Here is a 13,333-nt window from a genome sequence, read left to right as displayed (position 1 = left end):
CACTTGGCATATCAGTGAGGCAACTCCATGACTGGTTGGATTTCTTGCCTCGACAACCTGTCTGTAGAAAATGAGCCTATCTGGAGAAGGAAACCTCTTCCATCATACAATTTCTCATCTTTATCCTTACAGAGATGTGCTGAATATTCCTTTTTTCCTTTTTCCTCTTTTTTTGCTGCAGGAAATAGCTATTCTAATGGGGTATAACCTTATAAAAATAAATGTACAGAGTCACCTTCATGAACATAAGCTTTCCTTAATTTCATAGCAACTTTTCACATGAAAAAGGAACATGAAACACAGAAAAACAACACTGAAAGTTCACAACAGTGATACATATAGAGAGAGACATGTAGCATCCAACTTTGGACACTGGAGATGAAGGAAGAACATTCAGATATACCAGATCAAGGTTCTTATCTCCTTCCCCAACAGCACAAACACTCTAAAATATTTAGTTTCTAATGGCCACAAAAGGCATGACTTTGAAGCTTTGGAGTTACTTATTTTTCCACAGTATAGAGCAAATGCCACAAGCAAATCTAGATCTTAAAAACCCATTTACCTCATGCTAGTATCCCTTGCATGTACTCTAGCATAAAAAGATGTGCTACTAGACATAAATTTAAAGTAAAGTCCGTTTTGGTCCTGTGGCAGAATGAACAGAGATTGCAATCCTTTCAATATGCCTTGCAACACCCTAAAACCAAACGAAACAAAATGAAATGAGACAAAACGAGACAAGACCAAATGTGCCCAAGCCAAGCCAAGCCAAGCCCTTGCTTGATCAAGATGTCATTTTGTTCCTTCCCATTTCATCCTGCACCACTGAGTGTTGGCACTTATTCCCACTTCACATGACTAATACCAGTCAAATAGGGATGATACAGTAGATGGAATACCAAAGTTGCACACCTTATAGTGATGAATGGTATGGAGCAGATCTGTTTCATAATTGCTCTGGGCTGCCAGTGCCTGATTAGTTCTTTCACAATTTAATCCTTGTGGGAGATAGTTATTCCCAATACTTCCAGTACTTGGAATGTACTTTGTAAGATTTGCGTATGCACCATTTAACAAATATCAGAAAATTAACATGGAGGGGAGAAGTTACATTGGCATTTTATGAAATCTTAAAGAGAAATTGTTACTGGGGAGAACATTTATTTATTTATTTTTCAATTTATGTCCTGCCTTTTTCCTACAAAGGGCTTAAGGCAGCTTACATCATTCTCCTCCTCCATCTTATCCCCACAACAACAACCCTGTGAGGTAGGTTGGGCTGAGAGTCTGTGACTGGCCCAAAGTCACCGAGTTGGCTCCATGGCCGAGCGGGGACGAGAAAGCCAGATCGTCTGGGTCCCAGTCCCATGTGCTTAACCACTACCCAACACAGGCTCTCCATTTAGCACTTACACTGCGATGGTTTGCTCAGCTTAAGTGCTTTAAGGGCTTTTGCCTTTAAAGGTAACCTAGAAATAGTCTAAATATATAAGTAGACTACCCCACCCCCTCCTTCTCATGCCAGGTCCCAAATATACTACACAGAAAATCAGGCTAAGCTGCTGAATGGGGTGAGCAGTTATATTTGGTAGGGAGAATGTCACTAAATTGGGCAGAAGGCCATTATAGAAACAGAGCCCTTTGTTTCACAGAAGTCCCCTCATCTCAGAGATGGGAGATTTTGGATTTATTTATATATTTATTTAGGATATTTGTATGTCCTCCTTTGCAACAGCCTCAGGTCGGCTTACACAAATAAAATACAAATATCTAACATAACATAAATTAATGACCCACTCTAGCTGCAATTAAAATATGATGATGAAATTCAATATTAAAACTTATTAAAATATTGATTAAATAAAAAGGTCTTAACCTGGCACCGAAAAACATAGAATGACAGCACCAGGCAGACCTCTCTGGGGAGTGCATTCCATAAACGTGGCATCACCGCAGAGAAGGCCTTTCTCTGGGTACTCTGTCTCCTAACATCTTTCACAGAGGGTTCCCGGAGAAGGGCTTCTGCTGCCTATCTCAACCCATAATGCATAAATGTGAACATGGATCTGGTTTTGTTTAAAGTTCTTATGATTATGAATACAGAATCATTAGATTAAAAGGATGAACCACCACATGATCCTGATTATTATTATTATTATTTTGGATAGGGGGTGTCTGTAAGTCCACCTCAATTAATTTTCTTTCTCAGCAGGTATAATGTATGATTATGGATATCTTTTACACACCTACTCATCTCAGGCATAGGAACTCATGGGAAAACCTGCAGGCAGTGTTAATTATTAAAGATCTGGCATGAATCCATATGTGGGGAGGATGAGAACGGAAGAAAATCTGTGCTGCATAAGTCCAAGGGTCCATCCAGCCAGTATTCTGTTCACACAGCTGCTCCAGAAAACCCACAAACAAAACATGACTGCACAAGCATCTTCCTGCATGCGTCCCCCAGCAGCTGCTGTACAAAGAGAAGGTTTGGATGATGAAGACAATGACAATAATGATAAGTTGTAAGCTGTCAGAGTGAAGTGCATGATACAAGCAAATCCTATGCAATAGTGGATGACAAAATCAGCTGCCCACAGGCAACTCACAAGCAGAACATGGGTGCAAGATCCTAACTTCCCCAGCAAGCAGCATCCATAGCATTACTGCCTCTAATACCAGGGACAGCACGTAACCACAAGTAGAATGTATCCAAACCTGTTTTAAAGTCATCCAAAATGTCACTCTATCTCCTGATGTAGATTACTGACATGCTCTCATTTCTTTTGTGCTACAAAGCATCTCCAACATGTTTGTTTAGTGCTTTGCACACTTCACAAGGAAGCACATGTACCTATTTATTTATTTAAAACATTTCTATGCTGCCCCCATTGCAACAAAGCCTCAGGGCGGCTCACAACATACATAAAATACAATCAATAATTTAAAAACTGGTACCAACTCGGCTATATATTAAAATCTATAAATACAATAATAAGAAATTAACAGTTAAAATAATCTTTAAATAAAGCGGTCTTCACCTGGCGCCAAAAAGCAAATAATGACGGCGCCAGGTGGACCGCTCTGGGAAGCGCATTCCATAGGTGGGGCGCCACCACAGAAAAAACCCTCCTCCGGGTACTCACCCTCCTAATATCCTTCATGGAGGGTTCCCAGAGAAGGGCTTCCGCTGCCGATCATAGAGGGTGGGTGGGCATATATTGATGCAGACGTTGTTTCAGGTAACCAGGACCCAAGTCGTTAAGGACTTTATAGGTCATAACCAACACCTTGAATTGGGCCTGAACTTCAATAGGGAGCCAGTGAAGCTGACGGAGAACTGGGGTTATATGAGAACAACGCCCAGTCCCTGTCAGCAACCTGGCAGCTCTATTATGCACCAATTGAAGTATCCAGACCGTCTTCAAGGGTAGCCCCACGTAGAGCGCATTACAGAAATCTAGTCGGGAATCTATCACAAGCATCACAAGACAGTATTCCTCACGACCCTCACCTGCCCAGCTCTGCCTTGAAAATTTTCCACCTGGAAGCAAAGTATCCTTTCTAGCACTGTCTGAAAAGAACCCAGCAGCTCAGATGTGAAGCTCTGAAGGAGTTTGTGGGGGAAGTTCAGGATATTTGATGTGCTTTGCCAAGCTAAACAGAGAGCTTAGCAGCAGGATTTTATATTGTTATTTGAAAGGGATGTTTCAGCTACCTTCTCCCTGTTGAGTCAGGTCCTTTTGCTTTCTGAGAGTAGCCTGTTCCAAGAATTGAGAACAGGTCCTTCTCAGACTAATTCTTAGTAAGTTTCAGGTCAAAATCTGTTTTTTTCCTTCTCCCCCACACCCCTTCCCCCTTTTTTCACTGTTTGGGTGACTTTTTACAAGACAGTATGAAAAGTATCTTCTGTCACCCTTCTAAGTCATTGAGCAGGGGCACAGCAGCTGCCCTTCTTCCTCTCTGCTGGCAGTTCCTTATGCTTACCCATCCATGACTAGTAGCCACAATAATTAAATGGATGCTTCATATAAAAAGGCACCATAGCCTTGAATGCCAAGTGCTCGCTGGGAAGAAAAATGGCCATTTCTGTCTTCCAGTAGCGATAGTTCAGTTTTGCACAGTTTCTCATTTTCCTGATCACAAGGTCAGTGCAGCCTATTTTTGCATCTCTGTGCAAATGCAACCTCACAGAAAGAGTCCACTCAAAAATGCACAGCATTTTTCAAGATGCATATTAATACATGCATCCTTGTTCACACTTTGGGCAAGTGTGTTGGTTGGTTGGTTGGTTGGTTGGTTGGTTGGTTGGTTGGTTGGTTGGTTTTTCCAAGAATGAAGCTGTCTCTTGTACACACTCTCTCAAAATAGACACTTTTCTTCAAGAAGTGCATTTTATGCCTGTTTTTAAGTTGTGCTTTACTGAAATGTGCAGATTTCAGCACATATGTGTATTCCAGTTCCCGTATAAATTTGGGAGGGGTGAATTAGGTGCGTTTGTACAAAAATCCATTCCTAACTGCTAGAGGCATTTGCCTGCTGCTGTTGTGAACAGAATGCTGGACAAAAACAGACCTTTCATCTTCTTCAGGAAGGCAATTCTCATCTTCTTGTCTTATGCAATCTTGTCTGAAACAAATGCTGGAGGAGGAAAATTGAGCAGGACCAGAGAGGAAAAGGCGGTAGAGTAGAGTTTTGCTTAATTCTGGAGCAGAGGTTACATTCCATCATGCTCCCCACACACAGGGAAAAAAAGTCCATGGATTCACAGAGGAACAACCAACAGTAGTGCAGATAGATAATTTTGTACTCCAGACTTAATAGCTTTATCCCCACAGACTCATATTTAAATGGTTGTTTTATTATCTAATTTATTTCAAATGTGGTAAGCTGGCTGAGTCTGGGGGCCTTCCTGTTCATTCTGCTAGGCTGAGTCCTAGAGCATCCTGCACTGATAGCATCAAACTGAACGCCAATTCTGAGCACTAGTGAGGTCATCAGTTGGACCCCAGGTTGCCTGCTGTTTCTTCCACATTCTTACCATAGTGTTATTCTGTCTGCAAAAGAGCAGAACTCGGTCTACAAGATAAAGGAAGTTGTGCCTCTTGTTCACTCACTGGCACTTTGTGAACAAAGGATTTATGAACAAGTCATGTAGAAGTGTTAGAAGGACCACTGCCGACTGCACCATAATTGTTCATTGTTTAATTGTTGCTGTTTGTTTTAATGCTCAGGATAGTTGTAAATGAATATTCCAGTATTGGATTTCTATATAGGTTATTTGGTCCACTGGGAAATATCAAATAACAGGTTTTCAGAAACCAATCAGGCTTTCTATATGTACATACAGTAAACATATAAGGGAGGAATATGATAGACTCTACTTCTTACATGTTCATTGTACTCAACTCATGGCAGGCTGACTTTCTGAAGGGCTAAGTTTATTGTATCTGTGGAGGCTCTCCACATGATTTGGGGGGCTCTTTTAGAATGCTCTCCCATCTCAATTCCGCAGAACATTCCATACCTTGATATTCTTGGTGCTGGTTCTCTGCTTGTGGAACACACTTTATGCAAAGAGTTGACTGGCCTGCACATTGTTTGCATTTAGGCATTACTTTAAAATTATCCTTGAAAGGGGACTCTTGGGGCACAGTGACAGTGGATTTATCCAATTCCATTGGTGGTGGCTCTTTCAGTACTGAGCATGGAAAACTTTTTTTTCTCATAAGCTGATGATCTGAATTGATGTTTGGATGAGAAGAGAGAACAGGACCTGTTGGAGATGGTGGGGGGCTGAATGGGAAAACTGCATGGCCTGAGTGTAGCCTACAAGTGCCCAGTGCCTAATCAAACCTGTTCTGGGGTTTCAGCAGGATTTTTATTTTTCGGAAATTTGTAACCTCAGAATGGCGCATACCCATTTTTTGTTCAGTTAGTGTTATAGTATGCTCATTCACCATAACATGGGTGCAAATGAATCCCCTTAATTACCAGCGATACATATTTGGTTAGAGCAGGTCTGCACAATTTATGACCCTCCAAGCTTAATGTAACCCTCCAGCTGTGTAGGGCAGGCTAAGGGGTAAATGAAGCTTTTCCTGTACTCTGAATTGGACTGCAAAAATAGCAGGGGGATTATGGATCATATGGCAGGTCACTATGTACAACTGGTGAGTCACAACTTGTAAGGCCTGGATTGGGAAGACACTTCCAGTTTCCAGTGCTCAGTAACAGTTTTAACTTCTACCAGTAATTACTCCAGAGTTTTGGACACTGTATGCATTCACAGTGGGAATAACTAGCACACATTGTATGTGCATTAATAATTTTAGAAGAATAGCTTGCCTGAAATGATGCTTATACTAAAGGCTTTATATCTAATAGTACTAATCCACTACTAATTGCAAAGAAAATTGTATCTCACCATAGTGATGGCACTTTCGTCCTTGTGTCTTAAAGCACGTTGCTAAGCTTATTAGTAAAATCACATTTATTCACCTATAAAATGAGAATAGCAGTATGACTTTATCATGTGGGAGTCCTGGAAAATGTCTATAAAAAGCATTAAAGTTTAAAAAGCAATTAATTGACTAAGTAAGAATCACTGCTACCCATGTTTAGATGCAAGACTGTAGAAGATGAAAAACACTGGTTATATTATGATTGGAACATCCCATTATAAGGAATGAAACATCTATATTAGATTCAGGTTCCATTTCTTCCTCCAGTAAAATTCAGTTAGATAAACTTATCAATACGCAAATCACATTCTCTCCCACTTGAATTCAATTATGACTTTTAAAATCAGTTTGCAGATTCTGTTTAAAAGGGAATGATCAGGTGAGCATACATAATTCAAAACCAAAAGCCCAAACCTTGAACTCCTTCTGTCAACCTTTTATATTGTCTTACCTTCTCCTTTCCCAGAGCATACTCTTTGTATATATTTTTCCTCTTTATTAGATATATCTAATGGATTCACACCATTTCTTATGTAACTCGATAGAAGGGGCAAATTATCTCTGTCCTTTCCTAAAAGGACTTGTTAAAAGAGTCACGGATCCTCAGAGAAATTAAACAGCAGGGAAACTTGAGACACTTAGTTATTTCTTCACCTGTAGGCATAATTAGAGTTAATAATAAAAAGGTACTCTGGAAAGTTTCAAGAATTTGACACTGTCTGCTAAATAAGTTCATTACATTCATAAATGGAATTTAAGAGGAAAAGAACAATACAATATATAAATAATTTTCTTTATTTTCATTGCTTTTTACCCCACTGGTTCAAGTAGTGTACAGTGCACATGTTTAATACAATGGGAGACATGTGGAAACTTTCAAACAGATGTTTCAGGGAGTTTCTAGCTTCTGAAGAATAGGAGCCTTGTTGCATTGTTCAGGCATAATAGCATGGGTATAGACAAGTTTTTTGAGGGGTGGAAAGTAACTCTTTTCATTTTGTTTTCTTTTCCAGTCCCCAATGCCATTCTGTGCTTCAGCAAAATATAGCAGATGGCATCAACAGAACAGAACTTTTGTCTGAACTGAGCCCCTGGAGAGGTACTGCCAGAATTAATAATAGTAAGCTAGATGGACAAATTGTCCAGGCTGGTATAAGATGGGTGGTTTTGTGTCCATTTTCTACAGAAAACAAGCATCTATTTGAAGACCTATTTGAAGGACTGTCCAGTCTAAGCTTAAACACAAAGAACCCTAAGGAGAGCTACCTACAGGAGCCTTGGAAGCGGACATCAACAACGGTCAGCTAGGCAGCAGATGGAGCATGCGCACTGCTTCCTTGATCAGTTTTCTCCACAATGGTAAGACGTGGACTTGAAATTCTATTTACATTACAGTTATTATTTCTAAAATGCATGTATACATGTGAACTAGAATATGAGAATTTTATGCACATCTACACCTTTTTTTCTTTGTTTCTTTTGGTGATGATCCATTCTAGGTAGGGCAAATTCCCACATTCTTATAGTGTTAGGAGGCTTGGGTGGAGGGCCTGAATATAGAAATTTGATTCCTATATAGTGATAGAATGGGGGAGGGAGAATGACAAATTCTGTCTTTCTTAACAAGAATATTAATGCCTTTTTTTCCTAACAACTTCCAGGGTGTTCTTATTTTTTCCTCAGACTTATTATATTCTGTTTTCCATTCCTTTATTTCCTGGAAAATCCTCTTCTTTCCAATATGTATTTCTTATTAAGAAAAGCCAAATTTCTCACACACATTCCCAATCTCCATAAATGGCTTAGTACTTCCCATGGTGTTTGTCAGGTTCTTTCAGGATGGTCATTTCAGATCATTCTCATGCTATCAACACCTTTTCTGGAAGCAGGAGAGCATTAACTCCTCAATTTATGAGCAAGATGCATTTCTTCTAAACTTTCTAGCATTGTTAGTGGTGCACAACCAAAGTACGTTTTATGTTCTATATCTTTTTCCACTGTGGAATGTCAGAGATAATCAAATTATTTTCTTATCAGCATAGTGAGTAGTACTGTGCTAACCAGTGGAATAGGAAAAAGGGCCACCCAGAGAAGAAAGAGTGTTTCTATATACTTAGAGGACACTGTTGCTATGCTGGGAAATATGCCAATTTCCCATCCATTTTTAAAAGTATTTCTAACTAGATACAACTTTGAAGTGACTATTGATATTTTTAGAGTTGAAGAGAATGCCAGAATGGGTCATGAGCACAAAAAGAGCACCTCTGGTGGCAGAGCTTCTGCCCCTTGGTAGAGACCAGCAGATGCTCACCTCTGTCCAAAATGAACAGAGTGACCCAGTGACTTAGCTCTGATGCTTGCACTTTTACAGCTGATTCCTGCATATCTCCCCAGAAGCAAGTGCTATTTCATTGAATGAAACTACTGCCTAGATAGGTGTGGATGGGATTGCAAGGCTAGTTATGAATTTCACTATGGAAGTTTCAGTCAAAGAATCTCTCACTCTCTCTCACACACACATACACATGCATAACCCAAGTAAATGAGATTCACATATCTAAGGTAACTATATGAGTAATCAGAAAATCTTTTAAAATAATAAACTTGCTTGTTGAACTTGAATGATTTCAAATTACATATTGTCCTCTGTTAAAGTACTCCACACATAGTTCTTCTCTCTAGAGTAACTCAGAAGTCCAATATTGATTCAAGAAATGTAACTGTATCTTTCCTTCTGTAGGAGAAACAAAATCAAATTTCTTCTTAAACCATCTACTGATGTGCCTTCTTTTGATCCTGTTGTTAAATCCATTTACACTAAAAGCAACAACATTCATTCATTTGATTCTTTAATAAAGCTTGCCCTCTTCCAAATTCCAAGATTAATTAATATCTACTGCCTTAGTTATTTTGTTAGCACTTCCATTTCCATAGCTAACGGCAAATGATTCTCTGATCTAGGAATAAAGTTGATTTAATATCTTCAGAGTTCCTTTTACCAGTATCCCTTTTCTCTTTGCATTCTCCAGTGGAATTCTTAAAGGAAATGGCAGAAAGCATGTGAATTCTCAACAAAACTAGGAGCAAACTGTCAGAATCTGACATGATCAAGATAATATTCAAATAATCAAAATATTTTTTCATTATTCATTAACAGAAAGATAAGTTTCATAATTGTATTATACACTATTAGGTTAAACATGTTATTCAATATATGTTTTGAAAAGATTAATTTGCTTAGATTAATTCTTCTTTATGACAGCCTTCTTAAGGAAACAACTATGAGCACTTTCCCCCATTTTTCTTGATTTGCCTTTGCAATCTAAAAACAGGAAATTTGCAAATTTAGTTACTCTTACAGTTATGCCTCATGTCAGGTGGAGATTAAGCATCAATGAATTGTGATATTTTGCATATTTCCTCTTACCTAATGGATCACTTCACATAAAGAAAAGGGCCACCATGTTTTTAAAGAAGCCTAACACAGAAATCTGAAGGTCTATAAGGCAGGAACTGATGTTCCTTCAGGAGTAGTCAAATAAAACATCAAAACTAGTTCTCCATTGCTTTTTTCTACACTGGGTAAGGTTTGAAAGCCTGAAATCACATGGGTAGATGGGTTATTATGGATTCTTCCCAATCATCACCTGTTCAGGAGGAAAGGGAATTAATGGCTACAAAGATCCACACAATTATTTTCACCCATATGGCTCAGTATTTTCAAAACTTAAGATAGATGTGTGAGAAGGGTTATTGCTCTACTATAGTAATGCAATGAAGCATCTAGATATTCCGGTAGAACAAGCAACCAATTTGGCCAAGGAACAGGATTCAAACAGTGTTTAGCACATGGATTAATTCAGAGCTGTTAATCCATTTGCATGGAGATTTTCATATGTCAACCCCATTCTTATAAAATATGTCTGTTGGATAGTTATTCCCAGATATGGACTCCCTTGGGCACATCTGAAGCTTATTAAAAGACGAATGAGAAGAAATGTACATTTTATGCCTCATATGAGCAATGAAAACACCATTTTCTAAGAGCTGAATACAACACCTTTCTCCAATACTAAACAAGATCTCAGACATATAGACTATTCTCTTGGCAGTAACACTGCTATGCTGCCTCATATTTCATCAGTTCTGGCTCATCCTCCTGCGAGTCAGAAGCTGATAGCTACAGTAACAAATCCACATAATCTTTGCTCACTCACTATGGGACAACATTAATTTAAGAGCATTTCATATTCTGAGAAGTGTCAATACCTGTATCTCATTATCTTTCAATAGGAACCATGCGATCATTTGAAGTCAACAAGAGGAAGACAAACTATATACATACTGGTATGAATTTGCTGTAAATAGAGGTGATTGTCACTGGAAAAATTCTGTTGAACTGTACCTCTTCACATCCTTCTCTTTGTCTTTCTAGTATCACCCACATTGTTAGCTGTTGGTGTGAGTTACAAGACTGCTCTAAACCAGGCCTTTCTCACTGTTAGCAGTTGCTTCACAGTTCCCTCTTCACAGCATTCAGTTTTCATAGGCTCCAATGCAATAGTCTAGTGAGTGTTCTGTCTTAACTTGCCTCTTATATTGTTTGTGTATTCCTCTCCTAAGACTTAGTTCCTAGTGTGAACTTGCCATTTAGAACTTCAAGCTAAATATATGAGTCTTTGAAGTATTTTATCCCCACTTCCTTTTTCCTCCTCCTGCCAGTGCAATGAGGCCCTTGTGAAGTTCATTAAAATTGAATTTCATCCTTGGGATGAATGAAAAATATCCTTTCCTTATACATATGTTACATTGTGAATATCACAGTGGAAAGGTTTAGACAATACAACAAGCTATGGTGGTTTTTCACCATTGTTGGTCTGTCATGTTATATGAATCCAGTCATGTCCCCGCCCCCCGCCACCCACTATGGTAACTTTGGTGTTTAGAAACCACAATAAGAAACAATAGTTTTTCTCTATGGTTTCCTGTACTACCCTAGTTTGTTGTGCTGTCTGAACCAAGGTTCATAGTTTCCATGGTCCTGGTATACAATTACAGTTGTGGAAACAAACACAACTGCAGGAGATGCTCTATTCATCCAGACTCTATGCATAGAGAAATGAAGAAGAGGCAGGGAACAGAGGCAGGAAGTGATGTACCTTAGTATTGAATTTCAGGTGAAGTGGCTGATGGAATATATGTCAATAGTGGGAAGACTAACTGGGAAGGATAAAACCCATGATAATGTAGAAGGCCCTTGATTATCAGGTAGATCATGGAGAAAAAAATCATGGTAACCATATAGGGTTGTGTGCCATGTCATGTGACTGTATTATATGTATGGGGAAGAGCAAGGATATCAGTCTCTTTCTCAGTCTTACAAATGTTAGGTAAGCTTCTGAATTTGTCCTCATTTGCTTATTGGTGAGTGTAGGTACTGTATACTGCATGGCACCTAAGACGGGGAATCACAACACAGAAAGCCATGTGGATTATTGTTATTTGATTACATTTATACCCACCTTGTTTCCTCCTATTATGATTGATTTCTTATAAGAAGAGATACATGAGAAATGTATTCTTCATTAATTCCAGGGCCCTGATCGCTACCTCATGGGCTATCTGTAGGTGAAACCTTAGTATTCACTAACTTTTGAACTTCTCATAATGTTTCAATTCATTTTTCAGTAGTGTAAACATAGCAAAACATGTTTACAATGCATTAAAATACTCATTTTCTCATAAGGTTTTTAATGCAGATGACTACAGAGATAGAAAAGCTTATAGGTAAACATATGAGAAAGTACAATGGTCCCAGAATAGACTGATTTGGCCATCTCAACTGGTAAATATGCCTTTGCAAAGAGAGGAGAAATAGTAAATATGCCATTGCATTGCAAAAGTTTCACTGGATGCAGAAGACAAAATTCTTTGTGAAAGTAGTAAAGTATTCAAAAAGGTCATGAACTGGTAATTATGGAAGACTTCTAGGTATTTGTAAGAAGAAAAACATTGCAAAATGCAAGCTGTCCAAAATGTACTTGGGGGTCATTTTCTGTCAACTGAGAAAACAAACAAGGGCTTAGTTATTTTAGAACTGATCTTGGCAAACAAAAAAGAATTGGTAGGCAATGTAAACGTGGAAGTAGCTGTCTTTGAGATCCAAAGCAAAGATAACAGAGAAAGAAACAAAATACAGTATGTACATATACTATATTTTAGAAAAGCAAATGTTGACAAACTTTCAGAAATTGTAGCCAAACCATGTGGTTGGTGGGGAGAGGCAGTGATAAAGGAGAACTGGGATACAGAAGAAAAATCTATCCATCCATCTATATTATAAGTGAGACCTGCAACAAAGTGATGCTGTATATTTCTACCCTTCAGAGCAATTCTTCAGTTCTGGGCTTCTTGGAGGGATGCGCTGGTTGCTTTATGGAACTTAGGAAGGGAAGTTTTTAAATAAAGTTCAATATTTTCTCTCTTCCCTCCAAAGGTTTTCCTTCCCATATTTTATGGAACTAGTGGGATCTCAGAATTTATATCTTAAATAGCCAGGGATGTGTGGAAGAAAAAAATAGTCAATCTGAAGAAAAATCTTCACACAAGATCCAGGGTGCCATACATCAAACCTTTATTAGGTGAATGCACAGTACAGCACTGTAAGGAAAGAGTCCTCTGAACAAGTCTAAAAAGGTTGTCTTTCCTCCCAAGTAAGGCACAAGTTTATTATGAACATGAACAGTTCCTTGGAAAAATAAAAAGACAGGCATGCTAACCGATTCAAGAGAAGGGATCTTTGGGGGCAACAGACCCCCATTTATCATTTGATAGTAAACCAGCACATTTTTAAAACTTAGTTGTGC

Source organism: Varanus komodoensis, unplaced genomic scaffold (assembly GCF_004798865.1).
Source record: "Varanus komodoensis strain SLA01 unplaced genomic scaffold, ASM479886v1 scaffold4, whole genome shotgun sequence".
NCBI lineage: Eukaryota > Metazoa > Chordata > Lepidosauria > Squamata > Varanidae > Varanus > Varanus komodoensis.
Note: the sequence above shows the minus strand (reverse complement) of the source record.